This window comes from Schistocerca cancellata, chromosome 12 (assembly GCF_023864275.1).
Source record: "Schistocerca cancellata isolate TAMUIC-IGC-003103 chromosome 12, iqSchCanc2.1, whole genome shotgun sequence".
NCBI classification, from domain to species: domain Eukaryota; kingdom Metazoa; phylum Arthropoda; class Insecta; order Orthoptera; family Acrididae; genus Schistocerca; species Schistocerca cancellata.
Window position 1 is genome coordinate 134,889,754 of NC_064637.1, and position 15,902 is coordinate 134,905,655.

The 15,902-nt window shown below is 45.2% G+C and overlaps 1 protein-coding gene across 1 annotated transcript in view; it reads right to left on the minus strand.

Moving 5' to 3' along the window:
• LOC126109783 (peroxidase-like) overlaps nucleotides 1-14,889 on the minus strand; it is a 266,678-nt gene extending 251,789 nt beyond the window's left edge. The window contains exon 1 of the mRNA XM_049914842.1: nucleotides 14,795-14,889. The gene's annotated coding sequence lies outside the window, so the exon portion shown is untranslated. The remainder of the gene's footprint in view (nucleotides 1-14,794) is intronic.
• Between the last annotated feature and the right edge of the window lie 1,013 nt (nucleotides 14,890-15,902).

The following is a 15,902-nucleotide window of genomic DNA, read 5'->3' on the forward strand; positions in this document are numbered from 1 at the left end:
TGGAACCGCAAGACCGCTACGGTCGCAGGTTCGAATCCTGCCTCGGGCATGGATGTTTGTGATGGCCTTAGGTTAGTTTGGTTTAACTAGTTCTAAGTTCTAGGGGACTAATGACCTCAGCAGTTGAGTCCCATAGTGCTCAGAGCCATTTGAACCATTTGAACCTAGCGGTCTCATATCTTCGAGTACCTTAGCCGCTGACCGAGGGCGCTAGCAACAGAGACGTGCAGTTGCGGTGCAGCGAGGTGTTTCATTGGGATCTGTCGATCACCTCGAACGAGAGTGTCCGCACGTTCCAACACTGTAGGAGTCGCACCTGTGTGCGGCCGGCCACACGCGGGAGGTCAGCTTTGCGCTAACTTCTTGCGACCATGAGCGTCGCCTCGCCCGTAGATTCACCGTGCTTTTGTTCACTGACAGTTCTCCGAAAACATTTCGCAAGCGCCTACAAATATCTGAGATTCTCTGGTTTTTCATGAAAGCAAATCAATGACATCGCTCTGGTTGTAACGCACCTCCATTTGAAGGCTACACACACTACTCACCATTGAAGTTGCTACGCCACGAAGATGACGTGCTACAGACGCGACATTTAACCGACAGGAAAAAGATGCTGTGATATGCAAATGATTAGCTTTTCAGAGCATTCACACAAAGCTAGCGTCGGTGGCGACACCTACAACGTGATGACATGAGGAACGTTTTCAACCGATTTGTCATAAACAGCAGTTAACTGGCGTTGCCTGGTGAAACGTTGTTGTGATGCCTCGTGTAAGGAGGAGAAATGCGTACCATCACGTTTCCGACTTTGATAAAGGTCCGATTGTAGCCTGTCGCGATTGCGGTTTATCGTATCGCGACATTGCTGCTCGCGTTGGTCCAGATCCAATGGCAGTTAGCAGAGAATGGAATCGGTGGGTTCAGGAGGGTAATACGGAACGCTGGATCCCAACGGTCTCGTATCACCAGCAGTAGAGATGACAGGCATCTCATCCGCATGGCTGTAACGGATCGTGCAGCCACATCTCGATCCCTGAGTCAACATATGGGGACGTTTGCAAGACAACAACCATCTGCACGAACAGGTCGACGACGTTTGCAGGAGCATGGAGTATCACTTCGGAGACAATGGTTGCGGTTACTCTTGACACTACATTACTGACAGGAGCGCCTGCGATTGTGTACTCAACGACGAACCTGGGTGCACGAATGGCAAAACGTCATTTTTTCGGATGAATCCAGGTTCTGTTTACAGCATCATTATGGTCGCATCCGTGTTTGGCGACATCGCGGTGAACGCACATTCGAAGCGTATATTCGTCATCGCCATACTGGCGTATCACCCGGCGTGACGGTATGGGGTGCCATTGGTTACGCGTCTCGGTCACCTCTTGTTCGCATTGACGGCACTTTGAACAGTGGACGTTACATTTCAGATGTGTTACGACCCGTGACTCTACCCTTCATTCGATCCCTGTGAAACCCTACATTTCAGCAGTATAATGCACGACCGCGTGTTGCATGTCCTGTACGGGCCTTTCTGGATACAGAAAATGTTCGACTGCTGCCCTGGCTAACAGATTCTGCAGATCTCTCACCAATTGAAAACGTCTGGTCAATGGTGGCCGAGCAACTGGCTCGTCAGAATACGCGAGTCACTACTCTTGTTGAACTCTGGTATCGTGTTGAAGCTGCATGGGCAGCTGTACCTGTACACGCCATCCAAGCTCTGTTTGACTCAGTGCCCAGGCGTATCAAGGCCGTTATTACGGCCAGAGGTCGTTGTTCTGGGTACTGATTTCTCAGGATCTACGCACCCAAATTGCGTGGAAATGTGATCACGTGTCAGTTCTAGTATAATATATTTGTCCAATGAATACCCGTTTATCATCTGCATTTCTTCTTGGTTTAGCAATTTTAATGGCCAGTAGTGTATATCGCCGCACCTGTCGGAATTTCATGAAGCGAAAAGGGGCTGAAGCGAGAACGTTTCACCGTGCCCATCAACAAATACCGGATTGAAAGGAACTGGCTGAGAAGAAAATGTGTTACATTACTTACTAAACGCCGCTCGTAGTTTTGAGAGCCAGGTGCGAACGCGTAGCAGTGCAAAGGATGCCCGAAGCGATGGAAAGCAGAGCTCGCCGTGCGAGGCACGGGGTTTCGCTGTTGTCGTCTTCCTGCTTTCCGGAAGGGCGCCACCTGGTCGCCCCTGGTGACGGGGCGTACGCCGCCCCCCTCGTGGGGAAAGCGCCGCCAGTTTGGCTCAGACCAAGACGACGTTAATTCCGGCCGATACGACTGCGGTGCGTCCACAACGCAGCGGCGCGCTAAGTGCCGACACTTTGCTTTCCCTGCGGTGCCACCCGCCGGCAGGAGCCGCGTCGCCCGGCGGGAAGCGGTACGAGGGAAAAAGAGAACACGGCGGGCCGACGGCTGAACTGTCCAGCCTGCGGTTCTGCTTCTTACGGGGCGCCCACGAGAGCAAAAGTGACTCTGCATGAGAGCCGGTACACTGCTACATGGATTTCCGGACATACTTCACACTGTCTACATCTGCATTTATACTCCGCAAGCCACCCAACGGTGTGTGGTGGAGGGCACTTTACGTGCCACTGTCGTTACCTCCCTTTCCTGTTCCAGTCGCGTATGGTTCGCGGGAAGAACGACTGTCTGAAAGCCTCCGAGCGCGCTCGAATCTCTCTAATTTTACATTCGTGATCTCCTCGGGAGGTATAAGTAGGGGGAAGCAATATATTCGACACCTCATCCAGAAACGCACCCTCTCGAAACCTGACGAGCAAGCTACACCGCGATGCAGAGCGCCTCTCTTGCAGAGTCTGCCACTTGAGTTTGTTAAACATCTCCGTAACGCTATCACGCTTACCAAATAACCCTGTGACGAAACGCGCCGCTCTTCTTTGGATCTTCTCTATCTCCTCCGTCAACCCGATCTGGTACGGATCCCACACTGATGAGCAATACTCAAGTATAGGTCGAACGAGTGTTTTGTAAGCCACCTCCTTTGTTGATGATTTTCTGAGGACTCTCCCAATGAATCTCAGCCTGGCACCCACCTTAACAACAGTTAATTTTATATGATCATTCCACCTCAAATCGTTCCGTACGCATACTCTCAGATATTTTACAGAAGTAACTGCTACCAGTGTTTGTTCCGCTATCATATAATCATACAATAAAGGATCCTTCTTTCTATGTATTCGCAATACATTACATTTGTCTATGTTAAGGGTCAGTTGCCACTCCCTGCACCAAGTGCCTATCCGCTGCAGATCTTCCTGCATTTCGCTGCAATTTTCTAATGCTGCAATTTCTCTGTATACTACAGCATCATCCGCGAAAAGCTGCACGGAACTTCCGACACTATGTACTAGGTCATTTATATATATTGTGAAAAGCAATGGTCCCATAACACTCCCCTGTAGCACGCCAGAGGCTATTTTAACGTCTGTAGACGTCTCCCCATTGAGAACAACATTCTGTGTTCTGTTTGCTAAAAACTCTTCAATCCAGCCACACAGCTGGTCTGATATTCCGTAGGCTCTTACTTTGTTTATCAGGCGACAGTGCGGAACTGTATCGAACGCCTTCCGGAAGTCAAGGAAAATGGCATCTACCTGAGAGCCTGTATCTAATATTTTCTGGGTCTCATGAACAAATGAAGCGAGTTGGGTCTCGAACGATCGCTGTTTCCGGAATCCCTGTTGATTCCTACAGAGTAGATTCTGGGGTTTCCAGAAATGGCATGTTCTAAAATTCTACAACGGATCGACGTCAGAGATATAGGAATTGTACGTAGCGCTGAGCGGGTTACAATGTGGCAATTATTGAACTATATGAAAAATAAATGTAAATTATCTAACAAACTACGGCGTGCACACACTTTGTTCAACATGTAAACGTCACTACAGGTATTCGGATTTAGGTTATGACATGTTCGATACACCTGCCATCATTGGCGATGATGTAGCGCAGACGAATAGCAAAATTCCTCGTGTCCCGCTGGAGTTTCGGAACATCGATGCTGTCGACGATCTCCTGAATGGCTGTTTTCAGCTCAGCAATGCTTTTGGGGTTACTGCTGCTCACCTTGTCTTTAATAGAGCTTAAATGTGTTCGACATTTCGCGGCCCTGTCAGCAACTGTATAAATATTAATTTTAATTTTAGAAAACTAACAGCCTCAGTTGCAATGTTTACCTAGAGTTACCTAGGTTTTAGTCGGGATAACCCAACCTTTGGTCGAAGTAGAGAGGATACAAAATGTAGACTGGCAATGGCAAGGAAAGCGTTTCTGAAGAAGAGAAATTTGTTAACATCGAGTATAGATTTAAGTGTCAGGAAGTCATTTCTAAAAGTGTTTGTATGGAGTGTAGCCATGTATGGAAGTGAAACATGGACGATAAATAGTTTGGACAAGAAGAGAATAGAAGCTTTCGAAATGTGGTGCTACAGAAGAATGCTGAAGATTAGGTGGGTAGATCACGTAACTAATGAGGAAGTATTGAATAGGATTGGGGAGAAGAGAAGTTTGTGGCACAACTTGACCAGAAGAAGGGATCGGTTGGTAGGACATGTTCTGAGGCATCAAGGGATCACCAATTTAGTATTGGAGGGCAGCGTGGAGGGTAAAAATCGTAGGGGGAGACCAAGAGATGAATACACTAAGCAGATTCAGAAGGATGTAGGTTGCAGTAGGTACTGGGAGATGAAGAAGCTTGCACAGTATAGAGTAGCATGGAGAGCTGCATCAAACCAGTCTCAGGACTGAAGACCACAACAACAACAACAACCCAACCTTCTTCAGAATAACAGTAACTACCGTTTGTCCGTAGTGGACATCGTCAAGCTAAAACTATAAATCCGTAAATTGTCGTCAGACTGTAAAAACTTATCTGAAACTGCCTCGGTCCCACTTCGCGACCGCCATGTGGCAGCCACGAGAGCTGTTCCAGTACTTTCCGAATGCCTCTCGTAATACTTTATATATTTTTTTTCGATAATATGTAAGAAGATGTATTCAAAAACGTGTCACAGTGTACCATTCACGAAAACTTGACGATATTGAAACTCAAAATTGGCATTGACTGTCGCGTTCTAGTGTACATTGTGCGTATGCAGAGTAACGTAACATGTCCACATAATGAAGTTGATAGTAAACAAATGGGAACCCAAGCTGTCGTGTGGACACGTGTGGATTCATTGTAACTGCGGAGGCTTCGGCTGTGGGAGATGTACAACGATTGGGTTTCGTCGGGTTGAAACTTCCGGGTTTCCTGAAGAGCCACAGCAAGAGGAGAAAACATCCGCCGCGAAGGTTGGTTCTTGTCATGCTGTACATGTATCATATTGTAAATAAGAAAACATTATTACAATTACTATTTTGCTACCTTTCGTTCTTCGTAGATGGCTACCCTTCCTCCTTCTCCTCGTTGGTGTAGAATGAATCGGAGAAGATGGTGTGGTGGCAATTTGCCGGTGTTACTTCACTGTGACGAGACAGCGCAGCACCCATCTCTCCACTGCTTCCTTGAGTGCTAGTCTCGAGGGCGAGCAGTAGGTACAGATGTAAAGGACATTTTTCGTCTTAGTGAGCCAAAAAACTGTGGTATGTATTAAACTTTAGGCTGTACAATAATCGCATGCATATTTAAAAACTATAGGGCTAATGGTGATTTCTATACATTTTTACTAAATCTAACCGTGTGTTTACCATGTACTCTTTGTCTTGAGCTATGTTACTTTCCGTTTGCTGCCATCCTGGAAGAAGTATTTCAACTTGCATCTCTCCCCGACACCTGGCTATCACGCCATATTTTGTTTCCCGCAAGATGGACATTCGTAAAGCTTATTTTGTACATTTATTTATTTGCAGATGATGCCGAGAAATTACGAAGAAGTATCCTAATGAAACCAATATTCTTGGCGGATCTGGCAACTAAGAACCCAGCAATCCTAATAAACCTCTGGATCCGGCATATCAGAACCCAACAATCCTAATGAACCTCTAAGCGCGGAAATTGCATCTAACGCAAGTGTTGCAGCCAAAGCAGGGATCCCCACCTCGTCTGAAGTGGATGGCACTGATATCAATTTTGTAACACATCGGAGGAAAGCAGGAAGAAATCTGCATGTGTGCTGAGAGGCAAGACAACTCAACAAATTAGAAAGCAACACAACGGAAAAGGGCCGACACCAAAGAAAGTTCTTCAACCACCAAACGAGAGAGAAAAGTAAAATCGACTGCCGAGAACAATAACTGACCTGTATGTATAAAAGAAACGACTACGAAGAAGAAGACCGTAAGTACACTGGATTCGGTGCATACACTGTCAGAAGTGGCTGCATAGAACACGCATGGATGAAGCAGATATGTGCAACGACTATCCTGTAAAACCTAAATATCAACGGTAGAACTGAAGGTAATCGCGTTATTTTTATTTTGTATAACTTGACTGTTAAACATATAATAAAATTGCTGATGTTATCTAGTTTATTTTCTCATCTTGTCCCCATCAGAGGCGTAAAGGAATGCACTATGGCACATGAAAGTAATGATTTTATTATATAAATCGGTTTTCAGTATCAAGGAACCTTGTCAAACACGTGTGGTTAATTTCATTTTGAATATCTCAAAATTCTTGTCATAATTTCATGTCGAAGCAAAAAGTATGGCATCTTCCCCCGACGCACTGTACATTGTACTCACTCAAACCTACAACTCAAGACGGTTGATTGAATGACTGGTGCCGGCCAGTGTGGCTGTGCGGTTCTAGCCGCTTCAGTCTGGAACCGCGTGACCGCTACGGTCGCAGGTTCGAAACGGGCCTCGGGCATGGATGTGTGTGTGATGTCCTTAGGTTAGTTAGGTTTAAGTAGTTCTAAGTTCTAGGGGACTGATGGCCTCAGATGTTAAGTTCCATAGTGCTCAGAGCCATTTGAATCAAGCAGTTATTTCGGTAAGCGAATGTTGGGCGTAGCAGTGGGACAGACAGCTGTGTGCAACTACGTGGAGTTTCCACAAAAGGTAAAACGTCTCCTTCAGAAGAAAACGGTTTGTAGAATTTTGGAACACGTATTGTGTTCGAGTATAATGACTTTTCTGGAGACTAGAAATCTACTCTGTAGGAATCAGCATGGGTTTCGAAAAAGACGGTCGTGTGAAACCCAGCTCGCGCTATTCGTCCACGAGACTCAGAGGGCCATAGACACGGGTTCACAGGTAGATGCCGTGTTTCTTGACTTCCGCAAGGCGTTCGATACAGTTCCCCACAGTCGTTTAATGAACAAAGTAAGAGCATATAGACTATCAGACCAATTGTGTGATTGGATTGAGGAGTTCCTAGATAACAGGACGCAGCATGTCATTCTCAATGGAGAGAAGTCTTCCGAAGTAAGACTGATTTCAGGTGTGCCGCAGGGGAGTGTCATAGGACCGTTGCTATTCACAATATACATAAATGACCTGGTGGATGACATCGGAAGTTCACTGAGGCTTTTTGCAGATGATGCTGTGGTGTATCGAGTGGTTGTAACAATGGAAAATTGTACTGAAATGCAGGAGGATCTGCAGCGAATTGACGCATGGTGCAGGGAATGGCAATTGAATCTCAATGTAGACAAGTGTAATGTGCTGAGAATACACAGAAAGATAGATCCTTTATCATTTAGCTACAAAATAGCAGGTCAGCAACTGGAAGCAGTTAATACCATAAATTATCTGGGAGTACGCATTAGGAGTGATTTAAAATGGAATGATCATATAATGTTGATCGTCGGTAAAGCAGATGCCAGACTGAGATTCATTGGAAGAATCCTAAGGAAATGCAATCCGAAAAGAAAGGAAGTAGGTTACAGTACGCTTGTTCGCCCACTGCTGGAATACTGCTCAGCAGTGTGGGATCCGTACCAGATAGGGTTGATAGAAGATATAGAGAAGATCCAACGGAGAGCAGCGCGCTTCGTTACAGGATCATTTAGTAATCGCGAAAGCGTTACGGAGATGATAGATAAACTCCAGTGGAAGACTCTGCAGGAGAGACGCTCAGTAGCTCGGTACGGGCTTTTGTCAAAGTTTCGAGAACATACCTTCACCGAAGAGTCAAGCAGTATATTGCTCCCTCCTACGTATATCTCGCGAAGAGACCATGTGGATAAAATCAGAGAGATTAGAGCCCACACAGAGGCATACCGACAATCCTGCTTTCCACGAACAATACGAGACTGGAATAGAAGGGAGAACCGATAGAGGTACTCAAGGTACCCTCCGCCACACACCGTCAGGTGGCTTGCGGAGTATGGATGTAGATGTAGATGTAGATGTAGATGTGGAGGAGGTGGGCAGTTCCATCGCTGAGGGAGGCTCCTCTATTGTTCTCGTAATTAGTGACACCTTCTGCCAAGTGCGAGTCTCTCATTGTTCGCAAAGTTCTCTGCCCTGCGTGCTTATGCATTTCCTTCTGGCGGCAGTTAGCGGAGGAGGACAGCGCACCCGTCTCGACCAGTCTGCGGAGGGCAAGGTCGCTGCCACGTTCTCTCAGCCTATCTCTCGCACATTTTGTTGCCTCTATAGCTGGAAACCATTTCGTCTACGAATAATGACGCTCAGATAGAAAACAACATCAGGAATTGGGGAGTTTCTGAGAGCAGTTATGAGCACATGATACTGTAATCAAAATATGTGTGGTGTCACCGCCAGACACCACACTTGCTAGGTGGTAGCTTTAAATCGGCCGCGGTCCATTAGTACATGTCGGACCCGCGTGTCGCCACTGTCAGTAATTGCAGACCGAGCGCCACCACACGGCAGGTCTAGAGAGACGTACTAGCACTCGCCCCAGTTGTACGACGACTTTGCTAGCGACTACACTGACGAAGCCTTTCTCTCATTTGCCGAGAGACAGTTAGAATAGCCTTCAGCTAAGTCCATGGCTACGACCTAGCAAGGCGCCATTAAACATTTCTAGAGAGAGTCTCACTTGTATCGTCAAGAATGCTGTATACAAATGATGGATTAAAGTTAAGTATTCCAGCAGCTACGTACTTTTCTTTATAGCATTCATTACGTATCCTGTTTCAGACCTAACGCCAGCCGGCGTGAGTTGACGCGTGCATTTCGGCCTCCTTCTCTAAAAACAGTGTCTGCCGACACTTCAATATGTAAGTGAGACACAGACGAATGGCGAATTATTTAGTGAAGATACGGGCCGTGCTGCTGTCGTGAGCATCTGTGGAAAGAGGTTGAAGGATGGTGAAACCACAAATAAGAGACAGTGTGGCGAAAGTCCGCGCCTCATCACAGACGTCGAGGTCGCAGAATCGCCAGCTCTCTGCAACAGGATAGGCAGCGGTCTGTGGCAGTGACTGTAGAGTACAGCGCTGGCAAAAGTTCAGCGCAAACTGTTGAACATGCGGCTTTGCACCAGACACCTACATCTACGAGGGCAGTTCAGTAAGTAATGCAACACATTTTTTTTCTGAAACAGGGGTTGTTTTATTCAGCATTTACATACACCAGGTTATTCCCCAATCTTTTAGCTACACAACACTATTTTTCAACGTAATCTCCATTCAATGCTACGGCCTTACGCCACCTTGAAACGAGGGCCTGTATGCCTGCACGGTACCATTCCACTGGTCGATGTCGGAGCCAACGTCGTACTGCTTAAGTTATACAATATAGCACTGAAAATGGTCACTCAGTGACAGAAAATCGATTTTGCGATAGTAAAAAATATACGACCAATGCTGTCTCTTTTTTCAAGTATACCTGTTATCTGGTCGTAGTGCACAGGAGTCGCCAATCAATAAAGTAATAGGTGGCTGCAGAATGCACCTAATATGAAAAACGTATGTTTTTGGGGGTGTCCGGATACTTTTGTTCACATAGTGTATGTGTTCTTTCAATTTAGGTTGTTCGCAATTCTAATTCCTAGGAATCTAGTTGAATTTACGGTATTTAGATTTGACTGATTTATCGTATGACCGAAGTATAACAGTTTTCTTTTAGTACTCATGGTCATTTCTCTTCCCGTAGAGATATCTAAATTGGTTTTAAGGTTGCTAATGATCTTCTGATGAGTTTACTAGACGATAAACGACAGCATCAACTGCAAACAACCTAAGGTGGCTGCTGAAATCGTCTCCTAAATCGCTTATATAGATACGAAACAGCAGAGAGCCTATACCACTACTTTGGGGAACGCAAGAAATCACTTCAGCGTACTCGAAGACTTTACGTCAATTGCTACGAACTGTGACCTCTGACAGGAATCGACGAATCCAGTCACATAACTGAGACGCCCTATTCCATAAGCACGTAATTTCACTACAAGACGCTGGTGAGGCTTGCCCAGGCTAGAGCAGTGTGGAGAGCTGTATCCGGGTAGTCCACGAACTGAAGGAAGGAAGATTAGAGATTAACGTCCCGTCGACATCGACGTCATTAGGTACAGAGCACAATTCCGGATTAGGAAAGAATGAGGAAGGAAATCGGCAGTGACTTTGAAGGAACCATCCCAGCATTCATCTAGAGAGATTCGGGGAGGGAGTCCTTTGTGCTGACCACTGTGTCAAATCGCTCTGGCTTCGGACTGAAGAACACAGCAACAACAAGAACAACAATAGCGTCAAATGATGGCTGCCGCCCAGGATATGCATTAAATATGTGTTCAAGTTCCGATGTGGCACGAGTTTCGATCATGCAGGACATGTTCATAACAGACAATGGGTTACCGTAGTGGCAGATCCCACGCCGTGTTTCCGTAGACGCGGTCGAGTCGGCGGAAGAGCTCAAGTGCACGGTGATTCGGACAGAATTACGAAACAACTGGCTCTTGGTTCACACAAAGTAACCAGTACTATGGACAGGGGAAAAATGCATGGCTGTATTCCTTTATTACTACTATCGGCTCGGCACCGCGCGGCTGCTACGGTCGCAGGTTCGAATCCTGCCTCGGGCATGGATTAGATTAGATTAGATTAGATTTACTTTCATTCCAATTGATCCGTAGTGAGGAGGTCCTCCAGGATGTGGAACATGTCAGAAAAACAACATTACATGACAAATATTTACAACTAAAACAAATAAGCTAATGTACCATTCCACAGGTCCCAAATGGAATGATCGTCATTTTTTAATGAACACTAAGAGTCATTTTACAAATACTAATGCACTGAATTTAAAATAAAAAAGTCCTTAGGTTAGTCCTTAGGTTAGTTAGGTTTAAGTAGTTCTAAGTTCTAGGGGACTGATGACCACAGAAGTTAAGTCCCATAGTGCTCAGAGCCATTTGAATCAGTTTGTCATAAACGATCATCTTGGTATGGAAGAACGAACAATACCACTGACATGTCACATAAGTAATAAATGTAAAATAATTCCCAGATATTCATTGCAGCTGTGCGCATGTACTGAAGTGAAAATCGACAAATATGAATGTCAGCGACATTTAATAGAAACAGATTAACTAATTGTAATGAATATCCAATAACTCCTGTCCAGTTCCAAAGAAAGACTGGTGTTAACAGGTGTGAAAATAACCGAACTATCAGTTTAATAAGCCACGGCTGCAAAATACTGACACGAATTCTTTACAGACGAATGGAAAAACTGGTAGAAGCCGACCTCGGGGAAGATCAGTTTGGAATCCGCAGAAATATTGGAACACGTGAGGCAATACTGATCCTACGACGTATCTTACAAGCTAGATTAAGGAAAGGCAAACCTACGTTTCTAGCATTTGTAGTCTTAGAGAAAGCTTTTGACAATGTTGAATGAAATACTCTTTCAAATTCTAAAGGTGGCAGGGGTAAAATACAGGGAGCGAAAAGCTATTTACAATTTGTAAAGAAACCAGTTGGAAGTCATAAGAGTCGAGGGGCATGAAAGGGAAGCAGCGGTTGGGAAAGGAGTGAGACAGGGTTGTAGCGTATCCCCGGTGTTATTCGATACGTATATTGAGCTAGCAGTAAAGGAAACAAAAGAAAAATTTGGAGTAGTAATTAAAATCCATGGAGAAGAAATAGACTTCGAGATTTAACGATCATATTGTAATTCTGTCAGAGACAGCAAAGGGCCTGGTATGGACAGTGTCTTCAAAGGAGGATATAAGATGAATATCAACAAAAGCAAAACGAGGATAATGGGACTTAGTCGAATTAAATCAGGTGATGCTGAGGGAATTAGATTAGGTAATGAGACACATATAGTAGATGAGTTTTCCTATTTGGGAAGCAAAATAACTGATGATGGTCGAAGTAGGGAGGATATAAAATGTATGGCAATAGCGAGAAAAACGTTTCTGGAGAACGGACATCGAGTATGTGTCAGTAAGTCTTTTCTAAAAGTATTTCTATGGAGTGTAGACATGTATGGATGTGAAACATGGACGATATATGGTTTAGAAAAGAAGAGAATAGAAGGTTTCGAAGTGTGGTGCTACAGAAGAATGCTGAAGATTAGACGGGTAGATTACGTAACTAATGAGGAGGTACTGAATAGAATCGAGGAGAAGAGGAATTTTTGGCACAACTTGACTAGAAGAAGGGACCGGTTGTTAAGACATGTTCTGAGACATCAAGGGATCACCAATTCAGTATTAGAGGGCAGCGTGGAGGGTAAAAATCGTAGAGAGAGACCAAGAGATGAACACACTAAGCAGGTTCAGAAGCATGTAGGGTGCAATAGTTAATCGGAGACGAAGAAACTTGCACAGGATAGAGTAGTATGGTGAGCTGCATCAAACCAGTCTCAGGACTGAAGACCACAACAACAAAAAAAGACAACAGCAACCATCAATAACTACTTTAGCTGTTCTGTTATTATTGAATGAGCCTCAGTTTCATATTTAAAAAAAACACACAAAAACCGGCTAAACCAAATTGGTTTAAGAAAGTGGAAAAGGATTTGAGAGAACTCCAGATTACCGAAGTCATGTTAAAGAATGGTACAGCCAAGAGCGTGACGAAAGACAAAAGTAAGAGGTTCCAAGTTAAGATCAATACCAGGAAACTGATTCAGATATCAGAGGAGGAAAGAAAGAAGAAATGAGATAGAACGAACTACTGGGAGAAAAAAAAGGGCACAAGCATCTAAGAAGTGATTGATCTAACGTGCTCCTAAGATGGATGATTGGAAGCGAAAAAAAAGTCATCAGAAAATCGAAACGAATTACAAAATTATTTAGACAAGATACACGCTTGTTGTAAAATATTTGAATTACCTCTAAGCAATAAAAAGTGTAAGGTCCTCAACATGAGTGCTAAAAAATAACTCCGACAAATTAGAGTTACACGATAAATGAACAAATTTAAAGTTTCTCGACTCCATTAAATACGAAGCGTAAACAATTACGAAAAAATTGAAATCATCACATAGGAAATGTGGTGATGGCGAACGAAGCATTATGGTTTAGTGGCAGAACACTTAGAAGGTGCAAAAGATCTATTAAAGAGACGAAACTACCTTCACTACGCATTTCCGTCCTCTTGTGGATTATTGCTGTGAAGTATGGACCCGCATCACATAGTATTGGCGAAGGACGTGGAAAAATTTCAGAAAGGAGCAGCCCGTTTGGTATTATCGCGAAGTCGGGGAGTCACGGATACGGTACGGGAGTAGGGGTGGCAATGTTTAGAACAAAGGCGTTTTTGGTTCCGGGGAGATTTTATTCACGAAATCGATCTCTAACTTTCTCCTCCGAATGACAAGGTACAGGATGGTCAAAAAGTCACGAAGGGGCTATAACTGAGTAACTATTTTATTTATTCTTGTTTACTTTCTTTCCTGAGATCGTATTACACATATGTGTAACCTATCTGCTCTCCTTGGTCTTTAAGTCGCCGAGCCGGCCGCGGTGGCCATGCGGTTCTAGGCGCTACAGTCTGGAACCGCGTGACCGCTACGGTCGCAGGTTCGAATCCTGCCTCGGGCATGGATGTGTGTGATGTCCTTAAGTTAGTTAGGTTTAAGTAGTTCTAAGTTCTAGGGGACTGATGACCTCAGATGTTAAGTCCCATAGTGCTCAGAGCCATTTCAGCCATTTAAGTCGCCGAAATATCAATGGATGCTAAAATCAAACCTGTATTTTGCTATCTCCAAGCTACACAGGGAGAAATGGTAATGAAATAAGAGAAATCAGATCTCGCGTAGAAAGACTTTGACGTTCATTTTTACCACACGCTGTTAGAGAGTAGAACGGTAAAGAAATACTGGTAGAGCGAAGGTGGTTCTTGGAACTCCCTGACAAACACTGAACTGCAAAATAGTGCAGATGTTGATTTTTCAGAGGAGGTTATCAAAAATGGTTCAAATGGCTCTGAGCACTATGGGACTCAACATCTTAGGTCATAAGTCCCCTAGAACTTAGAACTACGTAAACCTAACTAACCTAAGGACATCACACACACCCATGCCCGAGGCAGGATTCGAACCTGCGACCGTAGCAGTCCCGCGGTTCCGGACTGCAGCGCCAGAACCGCACGGCCACCGCGGCCGGCAGAGGAGGTTATCACCGTCCATAGCGCTTTATGATTAGTTTCCATTGATATTCGACAGAATTAAAAACCGAGAATGGGTGATGGTTTACACTTTTTTGTGGGATCTAATGTCAGGAAAGATAACAGAAAAGAATAAATAAAACAGTTATTCAGAGTTCGTGACTTTTGGGCCATGCTGTATTATGTCGTTCAGAGTAGAACGCTGGTGATTGAAATTTCGCGAAAATTACTGTCACGAATAAAGTAAGAGATGTAAACTAGTGTGAGCAGCTGACCTGAGATGGAGTCCCGGCGTGCGACGCTGGTCTTGTGGTTCGGGCGAGATCGGTCACTGTGCGGCGTGTCGTGGCGTTGTGACCGGCAGCGGGTGTAGTGGGCTAATGCGAGCGCCCGGCTCAACCAAGGCGTTTATATAGCGCGCCCACCTGCGAGCAGTCGGCGGCGGTGGCCGAACAAACAGCGCTAGGGGGAAAAGGCGCCGAGCGGCGGCTGCGCTGCGGGCCTGCCGACATCCAGGCGCTACGTGCCGAGGGAGCTGCGCCTACGTCACGCTTACGTCACCGCAGATGGGCGAGCGGGGAAAACGATGAAAGAGGCGGGCTCCCTCACACACCTCCTGACACCTGATAAACATCTCTCTCACAGTCCTCATCCTTCCCACCTATCAGTCACACATCACACTACTGGCCATTAAAATTGCTACACCAAGAAGAAACGAAGCTGATAAACGGGTATTCATAGGACAAATATAGTAGAACTGACATGCGATTATATTTTCACGCAATTTGGGTGCATAGATACTGAGAAATCAGTACCAAGAACAACCACCTCTGGCCTTAATAACGGCCTTGATACGCCTGGGCATTGAGTCAAACAGAGCTTGGATGGCGTGTACAGGTGCAGCTGCCCATGCACCTTCAACACAATACCATAGTTCATCAAGGGTAGTGACTGGCGTATTGTGACGAGCTAGTTGCTCGGCCACCATTGACCAGACGTTTTCAATTGGTGAGAGATCTGGAGAATGTGCTGGCCGGGGCAGCAGTCGAACATTTTCTGTATCCAGAAAGGCAGGTACAGGACCTGAAACATGCGGTCCTGCATTATCCTGCTGAAATGTAAGGTTTCGCAACGATCAAATGAAGAATAGAGCCACGGGTCGTAAGACATCTGAAATGTAACGTCCACTGTTCAAAGTGCCGTCAATGCGAACAAGAGGTGACCGAGACGTGTAACCAATGGCACCCAATCCCATCACGCCGGATGATACGCCAGTATGGCGCTGACGAATACACGCTTCCAATGTCGAAAAACACGGATGCGACCATTATGATGCTGTAAAGAGAACCTTGATTCATCCGAAAAAATGACGTTTTGCCACTC